The sequence below is a fragment of the Grammomys surdaster genome, unplaced genomic scaffold, assembly GCF_004785775.1.
Source record: "Grammomys surdaster isolate TR1022 unplaced genomic scaffold, NIH_TR_1.0 348, whole genome shotgun sequence".
In the NCBI taxonomy this organism is placed as follows: Eukaryota; Metazoa; Chordata; class Mammalia; order Rodentia; family Muridae; genus Grammomys; species Grammomys surdaster.
This window is the reverse complement of record NW_021604767.1, coordinates 6,067,109-6,080,171: the sequence shown is the minus strand read 5'-3', so window position 1 is coordinate 6,080,171 and position 13,063 is coordinate 6,067,109. Positions and strand designations below refer to the sequence as shown.

At 37.9% G+C, this 13,063-nt stretch overlaps 1 pseudogene; it reads left to right on the top strand.

Moving 5' to 3' along the window:
* Positions 1-11,839: 11,839 nt before the first annotated feature.
* Positions 11,840-12,822, top strand: LOC114630924 (annotated as a pseudogene).
* The last annotated feature ends 241 nt before the right edge of the window (positions 12,823-13,063 follow it).

The following is a 13,063-nucleotide window of genomic DNA, read 5'->3' as shown; positions in this document are numbered from 1 at the left end:
TAGCTCTGGAATTATGAATCCTATGATTTTCATGTATCTACAGAGCAGGTTTTTTTTCAGTACATTTTACAGTGCATTTAAGCTGTAATCTAGCAACTGACTTGGCCATTCTATAAAAAAAAATTAAATATGCATGGCCTGGTTGTAAAACTGTTTATGCCAAAATCCAAAAACATGTCCTAACTTAACCATTACTTGTAACATGCATTCAGTGTGTTCAGCTTTTAGTTGTTGCAATTAGCTCTGGAATTATGAATCCTTTGATTTTCGTTTATCTATAGAGCATGTTTTTTCAGTAGGTTTTACAGAGCTTTTCAGCTGTAATTTAGCAACTGACTTGGCCATTCGGTAGAAAACGCTGTAATGTGCATGGCTGGGTGGTACAACTGTTTATGCCTAAATCCAAAAACACGTCTTAACTGAAAAATCACCTGTAAACTACATTCAGTGTTTTCAGCTTTTAGTAGTTGCATTTAACTCTGTAATAAAAAATCCTTTGATTTTTAATGTATCTATAGTGCAGGTTTTTTTCAGTACGTTTTATAGTTTTTTTCAGCTGTAATCTAGAAACGCATTTGGCCATTCTATACTACACAATGATATATGCATGGCCGGTTCTTACAAGTGTTTACACCAAAATTGAAAAACATGTCCTTAATAAAGCATCACATGTAACATGTATTCAGTGTTTTCAACTTGATAGTAGTTGCATTTAGGTGTGGAACTATGAATGCTTGGATTTCGTGGATCTGTAGAGTAGGTTTATTCAATATGTTGTATAAGGCTTTTCAGCTGTAATCTAGCACAGTTTGGCCATTCTATACATAACAATGAAATGTTCATCACTGAGTAGAACAACTTTTTATGCCAAAATCGAAAAACTTGTCCTAAATGAAGCATCACCTTTAACATGCATTTAGTGTTTTAAGATTGATTGTAATTGCATTTATGTGTGGAACTACAAATGGTTTGATTTCGTGTATCTGTAGAGCAGGTTTATTCAATAGGTTGTATAATGCTTTCAGCTTTAATCTCGCAACTTACCCATACATTCAATACAAAACAATGAAATATGCATGTCCTGTTCTTACAAGTTTCTATGACAAAATCCAAAAACATGTCCTAACTGAAACATCACATGTAACATGCATTCAGATTTTTCAGGTTTATAATAGTTCCATTTAGCTGAGGAACTAAGAAAGCTTTGATTTTTGTGTATCTTTAGTGTAGGTTTTTTCAATATGTTGTATAATTCTTTTCAGCTGTGATCTGGCAACATCCTCAGATGTTCTATACAAAACAATGAAATATGCAAGGCCGGGTGGTACAATTGTTTATGCCAAAGTTCAAAAACACGTCCTCACTGAAAAAACACCTGTAACATGCTTTCAGTGTTTTCAGCTTTTAGTAGTTGCATTTAGCTCTGGAATTATGAATCCTTTGAATTTGATGTATCTATAGAGCAGGTTTTTTGAGTACATTTTATAGTCCTTTTCTTCTTTAATCTAGTAACACACTTGGCCATTCTATACAACAAAATGAATTATGCATGGTCGGTTCTTACAAGTGTTTAACCAAAATCCAAAAATATGTCCTAAATAAAGCATCACATGTAACACGCATTCAGTGTTTTCAGCTTGAGAGTTAGGTGTTGAAATACAAATTCTTTGATTTCGTGTATTTACAGAGTAGGTTTATTCAATACCTTGTATAATACTTTCAGCTATAATGTAGCAACTTACTCAGACATGCTGTGGAAAACAATGAAATATGCAAAACGAGTGGTACAAGTGTTTATGCCAATATTCAAAAACATGTCCTAACTGAAACATCACATGTAGCATACATTCAGTGTTTTCAGCTTATAGTATTTGCATTTAGCTCTGGAACTATGAATGCTTTGATTTTCATGTATATATACAGCAGCATTTTAAGTACGTTTTTGTGGAGAGCCGCATAGTGCTGCGCCCTTAAGATGGCACCAGTCTCCGCCTTCCGCTACCTGCTAGCAAGGACTCTTAGGAGTAAACAACTCCTTATTTGGCTGTGGCAGTTGATCTGGCTTGTCTCCGCGTGTGTGGACCTATCTGCTGTTGCCACGTGGCAGATGGGGGTTGGCTAGTTCTAGCCTGGGAGACATTTCCCCCGTGGTCGTCAGTTAGAAGATTGTTCAAGGATCCTGAATAAACTGCTTGGAGAAGAGCTCGTGCGTTGCGTCTTCCTGGCTGGTCGAGGGTGGACACGACAACTGTTGGCCCATATGCGAGACAATTGGGGAGAGCGAAGCTCAGAACTTCAAGCAGTCAGGGTGGTGCACCGGTAAGTTCCCAGGTTACGTTGGGACAAGGGAAGGCCCTCGGTAAAAGAGGCAATAAAGTTTCCAGGTAGGAACGATAAAGCTCCCAGGTCAGTGGGACGAGGGAAAGTTCCCAGGTAAATGGGACGAGGGAAAGTTGTGGGATAAGGGAAAGTTTCCGAGGTGAGTTGGAACAGTAGAGTCTGTGGAGCGCAGCCATTTTGCTCTTTGCTGCAGACAAAGAGAGAGCGGAAAAGTTTGCATTGTTGCAGACCGAAAGTGAAAGACACAGTGTGTCGAAAGTATGGGCGCTTCTCAGTCGCACCCAATTTTTTTGGCTCTTCAGGAGCTGCTGTTATCTAAAAATTTGAAACTTAAGAAAAGCACCCTTGAAAGGTTTTTGGATGAGTGCGATATCATTGCTCCTTGGTTCGCAGTTTCTGGTAATTTAACTATCGCTTGTTGGGATAAACTGGGAAAGGATCTAGACTTTGCATGGGGTCAGAGAACGCTCAAGTCAGGGGTCAGACCTATGTGGAAGCTTATCAGGAACTGTTTGGTGGATCAGAGGTGCTGCAGGGCAGTAGAGGAGGGACAGACTACCCTGGAAATGCTCAGTTAAATCGAGCAGGAAGGAGGATTCTGACACAGACTGGTCAGATACTGATGAGGAGCTTCAAGCTCTGATTGAAAAGGTAGAGAAACACTCTCTGAAAGAAGGAAAGAAGAAAAGGGAGATAGACAAAGACCCAGAGACAACTGCAGGGCCACCAGGGGTAGTGCCTCCCACTCCTCCGCCATATAATGCCACGAGCGCCCCTATTGGAGGCTCGGGACGTTCATTTTGCCCAGAGGTGTGGTGAGCAGCAAGATCAAATGAGGTTTTGGATAAAGCTTATATTGATTTAGTTAAAGTGTTGTCAGAGAAAAGATTTTTTTATAGCCCCTGAGAAGATACAGAAGGAAAAGATAGTTAACTATTTGGGAGCGAAAATCAGGCCTGAGAAAACAATACCTCAAAAGATTGAGTTGAGAAAGGACAATTTAAAGACTCTAAATGATTTTCAAAAGTTGTTAGGGGATATTAATTGGGTACGCTATTATTTGAAGCTGCCAAATTATGAATTATGAATTGAAACCATTGTATAATATTTTAAATGTTGACTCGGCTCTTGATTCTCCTAGGCAATTAACAGAAGAGGCAAGAAAGGCCTTATGCAAGGTAGAGGAAAGGTTACAAAGTGCCTTTCTCCAGAGATGGCAAGAGGGTCAACCCATTGTTTTTTGTGCATATTTGCCACCTATGGCCAGCCTACAGGGTTGTTATGGCAAGAAGGTCCATTATAATGGATCTATTAAAAGGTTTCTCCAAATAAGTCCATAGAACATTACCCCACTGCAGTTGCTGCTCTAGCCTTGAATGGTGTTCAGCAATGTCTGCAGTTTTTTGGAGCTGCTCCCTCTAGTATAATAGTGCCTTTCTCTAGTTCTGAAGTTAAGATCCTGTGCGGAACTATAGATGACTGGGCTATATTACAGTGCAGCAGTTTCAGTGGTATGATTGATAATCATTATCCCAAACATCCTTTGCTGTCATTTTTTAAAGAGCATCCTGTGATTTTTTCAAAAATCGCCTCTGCACATCCCTTTAAGGGAGTGCCAAATATATTCAATGATGGCTCCAAAACAGGTTGCGGGGCCTATATGATAGAGGACCAGGAACCTGTACTATGTCATTTTCAACAGGCTTCACCTGAAATTGTGGAATTAAAGATTGTTGTAGAGGTGTTTAGAAATTGTCACTTTGCATTTAATTTGATTTCTGATTCGGCCTATGTTGTTAATGCAGTAAGAATTTTAGAAGTAGCAGGCCCTCTTAAGTGTAGCAGCACGGTGTGTGCCTTATTACAAGAATTGCAAGATTTAATTTGGCAGAGAAAGAAATGCTTTTATTTTCAACATATTAGAGCACACACAGGCCTGCCTGGACCGTTGAGCGAAAACAATGATAAAGTCAACAATGGACAAGGATGGAATGTATTTTCTTAAGCTCATCATTGGAGCAGGCAAGACAGTTCCATGGGTCATTTCATGTGAATGCAAAAACCTTACAACAAAAATTTCACTTATCTAGAGCAGATGCCAGACAGGTGGATCTGGATTGTCCTCAATGTGTTGTCCATCTTCATCCTCCCAGTGTAGGAGTGAACCCTAGGGGGCTGTGGCCACTCAAGATCTGGCAAATGGATGTCACTCATATATCAGAGTTCGGGACCCTAAAATATGTCCATGTGTCTGTTGACACCTGTTCAGGCATCATACATGCCACCCCTTTAAGTGGAGAAAAGGCTTGCAATGTCATAGGACATTGTCTGGAAGCTTGGGCGGCATGGGGGAAAACTCAGCAGTTGAAAACAGATAATGGGCCAGCCTATACGGCCAATGCATTCACCTCCTTTTGCAAACAAATGGAGATACACCTAACCCATGGCTTACCATATAACCCTCAAGGCCAGGGTATTGTGGAACGTGCTCATCACACCTTAAAAGAATGCCTACAAAAACAAAAAGGGGGAGTAGGCCAAGGCCGTGCCCCCAAGGAGAGAATATCATTAGCCTTATTTACCCTAAATTTTTTAATTTGGATGTCCACGGCTGCTCAGCTGCGGACAGACATCAGAATTCTCATGGCCCTTCTAGAAGCATGGTAAAATGGAAAGATGTCCTAATGGGCTCCCGGCGAGGGCCTGATCCCGTGCTGACATGGGCACAAGGTTCTGTTTGTGCTTTTCCTCAGGACCAGCAAGATCCAGTGTGGGTGCCTGAGCACCTGGTGTGGAAGGTTCACCATGAAGACCCTCCTGAGGTTCGAGATGATGATGGTGACAGTGACACCAGGGTTAGAGACTGAGGGAGCTGGAGGCATCTAGAGAACCCCTGCTTCATGACGTCTTCCTCTTGACCAAATGGGCGGGTTTAGGAGCCTTGGCGATACTCATGGTGCTAGCCTCCTCTATCTGCCTGTGGTTTATTTGCAAGGTTAAGGTTACACAAAAATGGAATGCAGCCATGATTATCCAAGCCTTTACTGCCTTTGAGGCCAGACAGTCCCCTCAAGCTTGGCTGGGAGCCATCAAGCCTTGAGTCATCACGTTCAGGTTGTGAGGCTAAGCACTGCACTTGAGGTATGCTGTCAGCTGCTAGCAGCCTCAAGGAGAGCAAGTCTGGTTGATGCGGGTTAGTGCCGTGCTTTCCCCCAACCAGTCCCAACGTTGTTCCTGCCTCAGCAAAAATCAGCACTGGACGGATCTGACACTGCCTGGACAGGGATGCTCAGGGAGGGTTAGTACAATGTCCATTGTTCTTTCTGAGATCAGACCTCTACTCTCACCTGTTTCGTATAAAAACAAAAGGGGGGAACTGTGGAGAGCCACATAGTGCTGTGCCCTAAAGATGGCACCAGTCTCCGCCTTCCACCACCTGCTGGCGAGGACTCTTAGGAGTAAACAACTCCTTATTTGGCTTTGGCAGTTGATCTGGCTTGTCTCTGTGTGTGTGGACCTATCTGCTGCTGCCACGTGGCAGACGGGGGTTGGCTAGTCCTAGAGTACTTAAGCCTGGGAGATGTTTCCCCCGTGGTCATCAGTTAGAAGATTGTTCAAGGATCCTGAATAAACTGCTTGGAGAAGAGCTCGTGCGTTTCATCTTCCTTGCTGATCGAGGGTGGACGTGACACGTTTTATTATGCTTTTCACCTGTAATTGAGCAACTTACTTAGCCATTCGATTCAAAACATGAAATATGCATGGCCGGGTGGTACAGCTGTTTATGCCAAAATCCAAAAACACGTCCTAAATGAAACATCACATATAGCCTACATTCAGAGTTTTCAGCTTTATAGTATTTGCATTTAGCACTGGAACTAAGAATGCTTTGATTTTCATGTATCTATAGAGCCGCATTTTCAGTATGTTTTATAGTGCTTTTCAGCTGTAATCTAGCTACTTGGCCATTCTATACAACACAATGAAATATGCCTTCTGGTTCTAACAAGTGTTCATGCCAAAGTCCAAAAAGGGTCCTAACTGTAACATCACATGTAACATGCATTTCATGTTTTCAGGTTTATAGTAGTTGCATTTAGCTCTGGAATTATGAATCCTTTGATTTTCGTGTATCTATAGAGGATGTTTCTTCAGTATGTTTTATAATGCTTTTCAGCTGTAATCTAACACCTTATTTGGACATTCTATACAAAACAATGAAATATTCATTGCCGGGTGGAACAGGTGTCTATGCCAAAATCACAACACATGTCCTAAATGAAGCATCACCTGTAGCATGCATTCATTGTTTTAAGATTGATGGTAGTTGCATTTAGGTGTGGAACTACGAATGCTTTGATTTCGTGTATCTAGTGAGCAGGTTTTTTCAAAACCATGTATAATGCTTTCAGCTTTAATCTAGCAAATTACTTGTATATTCTATACAAAACAATGAAATATGCATGTCTGGTTTACAGGTGTTTATGTCAAAATTCAAAAACGTGTGCTAACTGAAACATCACATGTAACATGCATTCAGGGTTTTCAGTTTTATGGTAGTTGCATTTAGCTGTGGAACTAAGAATCCTTTGATTTTCATGTATCTATAGTGTAGGTTTTTTGAATAAGTTGTATAATTCTTGTCAGCTACAATCTGGCAACATCCTTGGACGTTCTATACAAAACAATGAAATATACATGGTTGTTTCTTACATGTGTTTATTCCAAAATCAAAAAACACATCCTAACTGAAACATCACCTGTAGCATGCATTCAGTGTTTTCAGCTTTTAGTAGTTGCATTTAGCTCTGGAATTATGAATCCTTTGATTTTCATGTATCTATAGAGCAGGTTTTTTCATTACATTTTATAGTGCTTTTCAACTGTAATCTAGCAACTTATTTTTACATTTTATACAACACAATGAATATTCATGGCTGGTTCATACAAACGTTTATGCCAAAATCCAACAACATGTCCTAAATAAAGTATCACATGTAACATGCATTCAGTGTTTTCAGTTTATAATAGTTGCATTTAGCACTGCAACTACGAACGCTTTTGTTTTCATGTATCTATATAGTAGGGTTTATCAATGCATTGTATATTGCTTTTCAGCTGTAACATAACAACTGACTAGTATATTCTATACAAAACAATGAAATATGCATGTCTGGTTTACAGGTGTTTTCATCAAAATTCAAAACCGTGCTAACTGAAATATGACATGTAACATGCTTTCAGGGTTTTTAGCTTTATAGTACTTGCATTTAGCTGTGGAACTAAGAATCCTTTGATTTTCATGTACCTATATTGTAGGTTTTTTCAATAAGTTGTATGATTCTTTCAGCTGCAATCTGACAACATCCTTCGACGTTCGATTCAAAACATTGAAATATGCATGGCTGGTTCTTATAAGTATATATGTCAAAATCAAAAAACATGACCTAACTGAAACATCACCTGTAACATGCATTAAGTGTTTTCACCTTTGTTGTAGTTGCATTTAGCTCTGGATTATGAATCCTTTGATTTTTATGTATCTCTAAAGCAGGTTTATTCAGTATGTTTTATAAAGCTTTTCTGGTGTAATCTAGCACCGTTTTGGCCATTCTATACATAGCAATGAAATATTCATTACTGAGTAGAACAAGTTTTTATGCCAAAATCAAAAAACTTGTCCTAAATGAAGCATCACCTGTAACATGCATTCAGTGTTTTCAGATTGATTGTAGTTGCATTTAGGTGTGGAACTACTTATGCTTTGATTTCATGTATCTACAGAGTAGGTTTATTCAATATCTTTTATAATGCTTTCAGCTTTAATCTAGCAACTTACTCGTACATTCTATACAAAACAATGAAATATGCATGTCCAGTTCTTACAAGATTCTATGACAAAATCCAAAAACATGTCCTAACTGAAACATCACATGTAACAGGCATTCAGGGTTTTCAGCTTTATATTACTTCCATTTAGCTGTGGAACTAAGAATGCTTTGATTTTCGTGTTTCTATAGTGTAGGTTTTTTCAATATGTTGTATAATTCTTTTCAGCTGTGATCTGGCAACATCCTCGGATGTTCTATACAAAACAATGAAATATGCATGGCTGGGGGGGTACAGCAGTTTATGCCAAAGTCCAAAAACACGTCCTCACTGAAAAATCACTAGTAATATGCATCCAGTGTTTTCAGTTCTAGTAGTTGCTTTTAGCTCTGGAATTATGAATCCTTTGATTTTCATGTATCTATAGAACAGGTTTTTTCAGTACATTTTATATTGCTTTTCAGCTGTTATCTAGCTTCTTGGCCATTCTATACAACACAATGAAATATGCCTTCTGGTTCTTACAAGTGTTTATGCCAAAATCCAAAATATGTCCTAACTGTAACATCACATGTAACATGCATTCCATGTTTTCACCTTTATAGTAGTTGAATTTTTCTCTGTAATGATGAGTCCTTTGATTTTGATGTATCTATAGAGCATGTTTTTTCAGTAGGTTTTATAATGCTTTTCAGCTGTAATCTAACACCTTATTTGGACATTCTATACAAAACAATGTAATATTCATCGCCGGGTGGAACAAGTGTCTATGCCAAAATTCAAAAACATTTCCTAAATGAAACATCACCTGTAACATCCATTCATTGTTTTAAGATTGATGGTAATTGCATTTAGGTGTGGAACTACGAATGCTTTGATTTCGTGTACCTATGGAGAAGGTTTATTCAATACCTTGTATAATGTTTTCAGCTTTAATCTAGCAACTTACTTAGGCATTCAATAGAAAACAATGAAATATACATAACGGGTGGCACTAGGGTTTATGCCAAAATCCAAAAACATGTCCTAAATGAAACATCACATATAGCATACATTCAGAGATTTCAGCTTTATAGTATTTGCATTTAGCTCTGGAACTATGAATGCTTTGATTTTAATGTATCTATAGAGTTGCTTTTTTTAAGGACATTTTATTGTGCTTTTCAGCTGTAATCTAGCAACATACTTGGCCATTCAATACAACACAATGAAATATGATAGGTCGGTTCTTTAAAGTGTTCAGGCCAATATCCAAAAATATGTCCTAAATGAAGCATCACATGTAACATGCATTCAGTGTTTTCAGCTTTATAGTAGTTACATTTAGCACTGCAGCTACGGATGCTTTGCTTTTCATGTATCTATATAGTAGGGTAATCAATATGTTGTATAGTGCATTTCTGCTGTAATATAACAACTTACTCGTACATTCTATACAAAACAATGGAATATGCATATCTGGTTCTTACAAGTGTTTATGTCAAAATCCAAAAACATGTCCTAACTGAAACATCACATGTAACATGCAGTCAGGATTTTCAGCTTTATAGTAGTTGCATTTAGCTTTGTAACTAAGAATGCTTTGATTTTGGTGTATCTATAGTGTAGGTTTTTTTCAGTATGTTGTATAATTCTTTTTAGTTGTAATCTGGCCACATCCTTGTACGTTCTATAAAACATAATGAAATATATTTTCATTATACATTAAAATATATTTGGCTGGTTCTTACAAGTGTTTATGCCAAAATACAAAAACTTGTCCTAACTGAAAATTCACTTGTAATATGCATTCAATATTTTCAGCTTTATAGTAGTTGCATTTAGGTGTGGAACTACGAATGCTTTGATTTTGTGTATCTATAGAGCAGGTTTTTTCAGTACATTATATAGTGCTTTTCAGCAGTAATCTAGCAACTGACTTGGCCATTCTATACAAAACAATGAAATATGCATGGCTAGGTGGTACAACTGTTTATGCCAAAATGCAAAAACACGTCCTAACTGAAACATTACTTGGAACATGCATTCAGTGTTTTCAGCTTTAATAGATGCATTTAGCTCTGGAACTATGAATCCTTTGATTTTCATGTATCTATAGAGCAGGTATTTTCATTACATTTTAGAGTGCTTTTCAGCTATAATCTAGCAACATACTTGGTCATTCTATACAACACAATGAAATATGCATGGCTGGTTCTTTCAAGTGTTTATGCCAAAATCCAAAAACTTGTCCTAACTGAAACACAATATGTAACATACATTCAGTGTTTTCAGCTTTATATTAGTTGCCTTTAGCACCGCAACTACGAATGCTTTGCTTTTTGTGTATCTGTAGAGTAGTTTTTTTCAATATGTTTTATAATCCTTTTCAACTGTAATCTGGCAACTTAAATAGCGATTCTACACAAAACAATGAAATATGCAAAGCTGGGTTGAACAAGTGTTTATGCCAAAATCCAAAAGCAAGTCTAAATGCAGCATCACGTGTAACATGCATTCAGTGTTTTCATCTTTATAGTAGTTGCATTTAGCTCTGGAGCTTCAAATCCTTTCATTTTCATGTATCTATACAGTAGGTTTTTTTAATTTGTTATATAATGCTTTTCCGCTGTAATATAGCAACTTACTTGGAAAATCTATACAAAAGAATGAAATATGCATGACCGGGTTAAATAAGTGTTTATCCCAAAATCCAAAAACATATCCTAACTTAAAGACCACATAAAACATGCATTCAGTGTTTTCAGCTGTATAGTTTTTTCTATTATCTGTGGAACTATGAATGTTCTGATATCATTTATCTATAGAGCACGATTATTCAATATGTTGGATAGTGATTTTCTGCTGAAATCTGGCAACTTCCTTGGATGTTCTATACAAAACTATGAAATACGCATGGCCAGTTCTTAATAGTCTTTATTTCAAAATCCAAAAACATGTGCTAACTGAAATATCACATGTAACATGCATTCAGTATTTTCAGCTTTATAGTAGTTGGATTTAGCTGTGAAACTACCAATGCTTTGATTTCATGTATCTATACAGGTGGTTTCTTCAATAGTTGTATAGTGATTTTCAGCTGTAATCTAGCAACTTACTTAGCTATTCTATACTAAACAATGAAATATGCATGGCCTGGAATTATAAGTGTTTATGCCATAATCAAAAAACATTTCCTAAATGAAACATCACTTGTAGCATACATTCAGTGTTTTCAGCTGTATAACAGTTGGAACTACTTATGCTTTGATTTCATGTATCCATAGAGCAGGTTTATACAATATGTTGTGTAAGGCTTTTCAGATGTAATCTAATAACTTACTTGGAAATTCTATACAAAACAATGAAATGTGCATGACCAGTTCTTACAAGTGTTTGTGCCAAAATCCTAAAACATGTCCTAACTGAAACATTACATGTAGCATACATTCAATGTTTTCTGCTTTATAGTAGTTGTACTGGAAATATAAATATAGTATTTAGCACTGGAACTATGAATCTTTTGATTTTCATGTATCTATACAGTAGGTTTTTGCAATATGTTGCATAGGTGCTAGTCGGCTGAAATATAACAACTTACATGGACATTCTATACAAAACAACGAAATGGAGGCTAGGAGTTCTCCTGAGGGGAAGTGGATTTAAGTTGGGGGACCTGGTGATGGTGACAATGCGTTTTCTTGGTGGCCTTTTGGGTCCCATCTTTGAGATCAATGTTTCCCTTAATGATGGGGAGACTAGGAAAATGGCAGAAATGAAAACTGAGGATGGCAAAGTAGAAAAACACTATCTCTTCTATGATGGAGAGTCTGTTTCAGGAAAGGTAAACCTAGCCTTTAAGCAGCCTGGAAAGAGGCTAGAGCATCAAGGAATTAGAATTGAATTTGTAGGTCAAATTGAGCTTTTCAATGACAAGAGTAATACTCATGAATTTGTAAACCTAGTGAAAGAACTAGCCTTGCCTGGAGAACTGACACAGAGGAGAAGCTATGACTTTGAATTTATGCGAGTTGAAAGCCATATGAGTCCTACATCGGTGCCAATGTCCGCCTGAGGTATTTTCTTAAGGTGACAATTGTGAGAAGGTTGACAGACTTAGTGAAAGAGTACGATCTTGTTGTTCACCAGCTCGCCACCTATCCTGATTTCAACAACTCTATTAAAATGGAAGTGGGCATTGTAAACTGTCTGCACATAGAGTTTGAATATAATAAGTCCAAGTATCATTTAAAGGATGTAATTGTTGGAAAAATTTACTTCTTATTAGTAAGAATAAAAATACAACACATGGAGTTACAGCTGCTCAAGAAAGAGATCACAGGAATTGGACCCAGCACCACAACAGAGACAGAAACAATCGCTAAGTATGAAGTAATGGATAGGGCACCAGTAAAAAGAGAATCTATTCCGATAAAATTGTTCTTAGCAGGATATGACCCGACCCCCACAATGAGAGATGTGAACAAGAAGTTTTCAGTAAGGTACTTTTTGAACCTCGTGCTTGTTGATGAGGAGGACCGAAGGTACTTCAAGCAGCAGGAGATCATCCTGTGGAGAAAAGCACCAGAGAAACTGAGAAAACAGAGGACGAACTTTCACCAGCGATTTGAATCTCCGGAATCGCAGGTGTCTTCGGAACAGCCTGAGATGTGAGCAGATGGGGCGGGGCAGAGCAGAAAGTGCAAGAACCAGGCCAAGAAGAGACGCTCAGCTGGTTAAAGACAGCCACAGCATGGGGATGTCCCAACTCCATGTCTGCTAGTCTTCCTTATCCTAGAGTGCTGCATTTATTTTACAGTATGATTAAAGGTTCTTTGTGTATATAAATTTTAAAAAGTGCTTCTTGGAAACACTGGAGAATTTCTAAGCTGCCATTTTTGTTTTCTTTTTTACT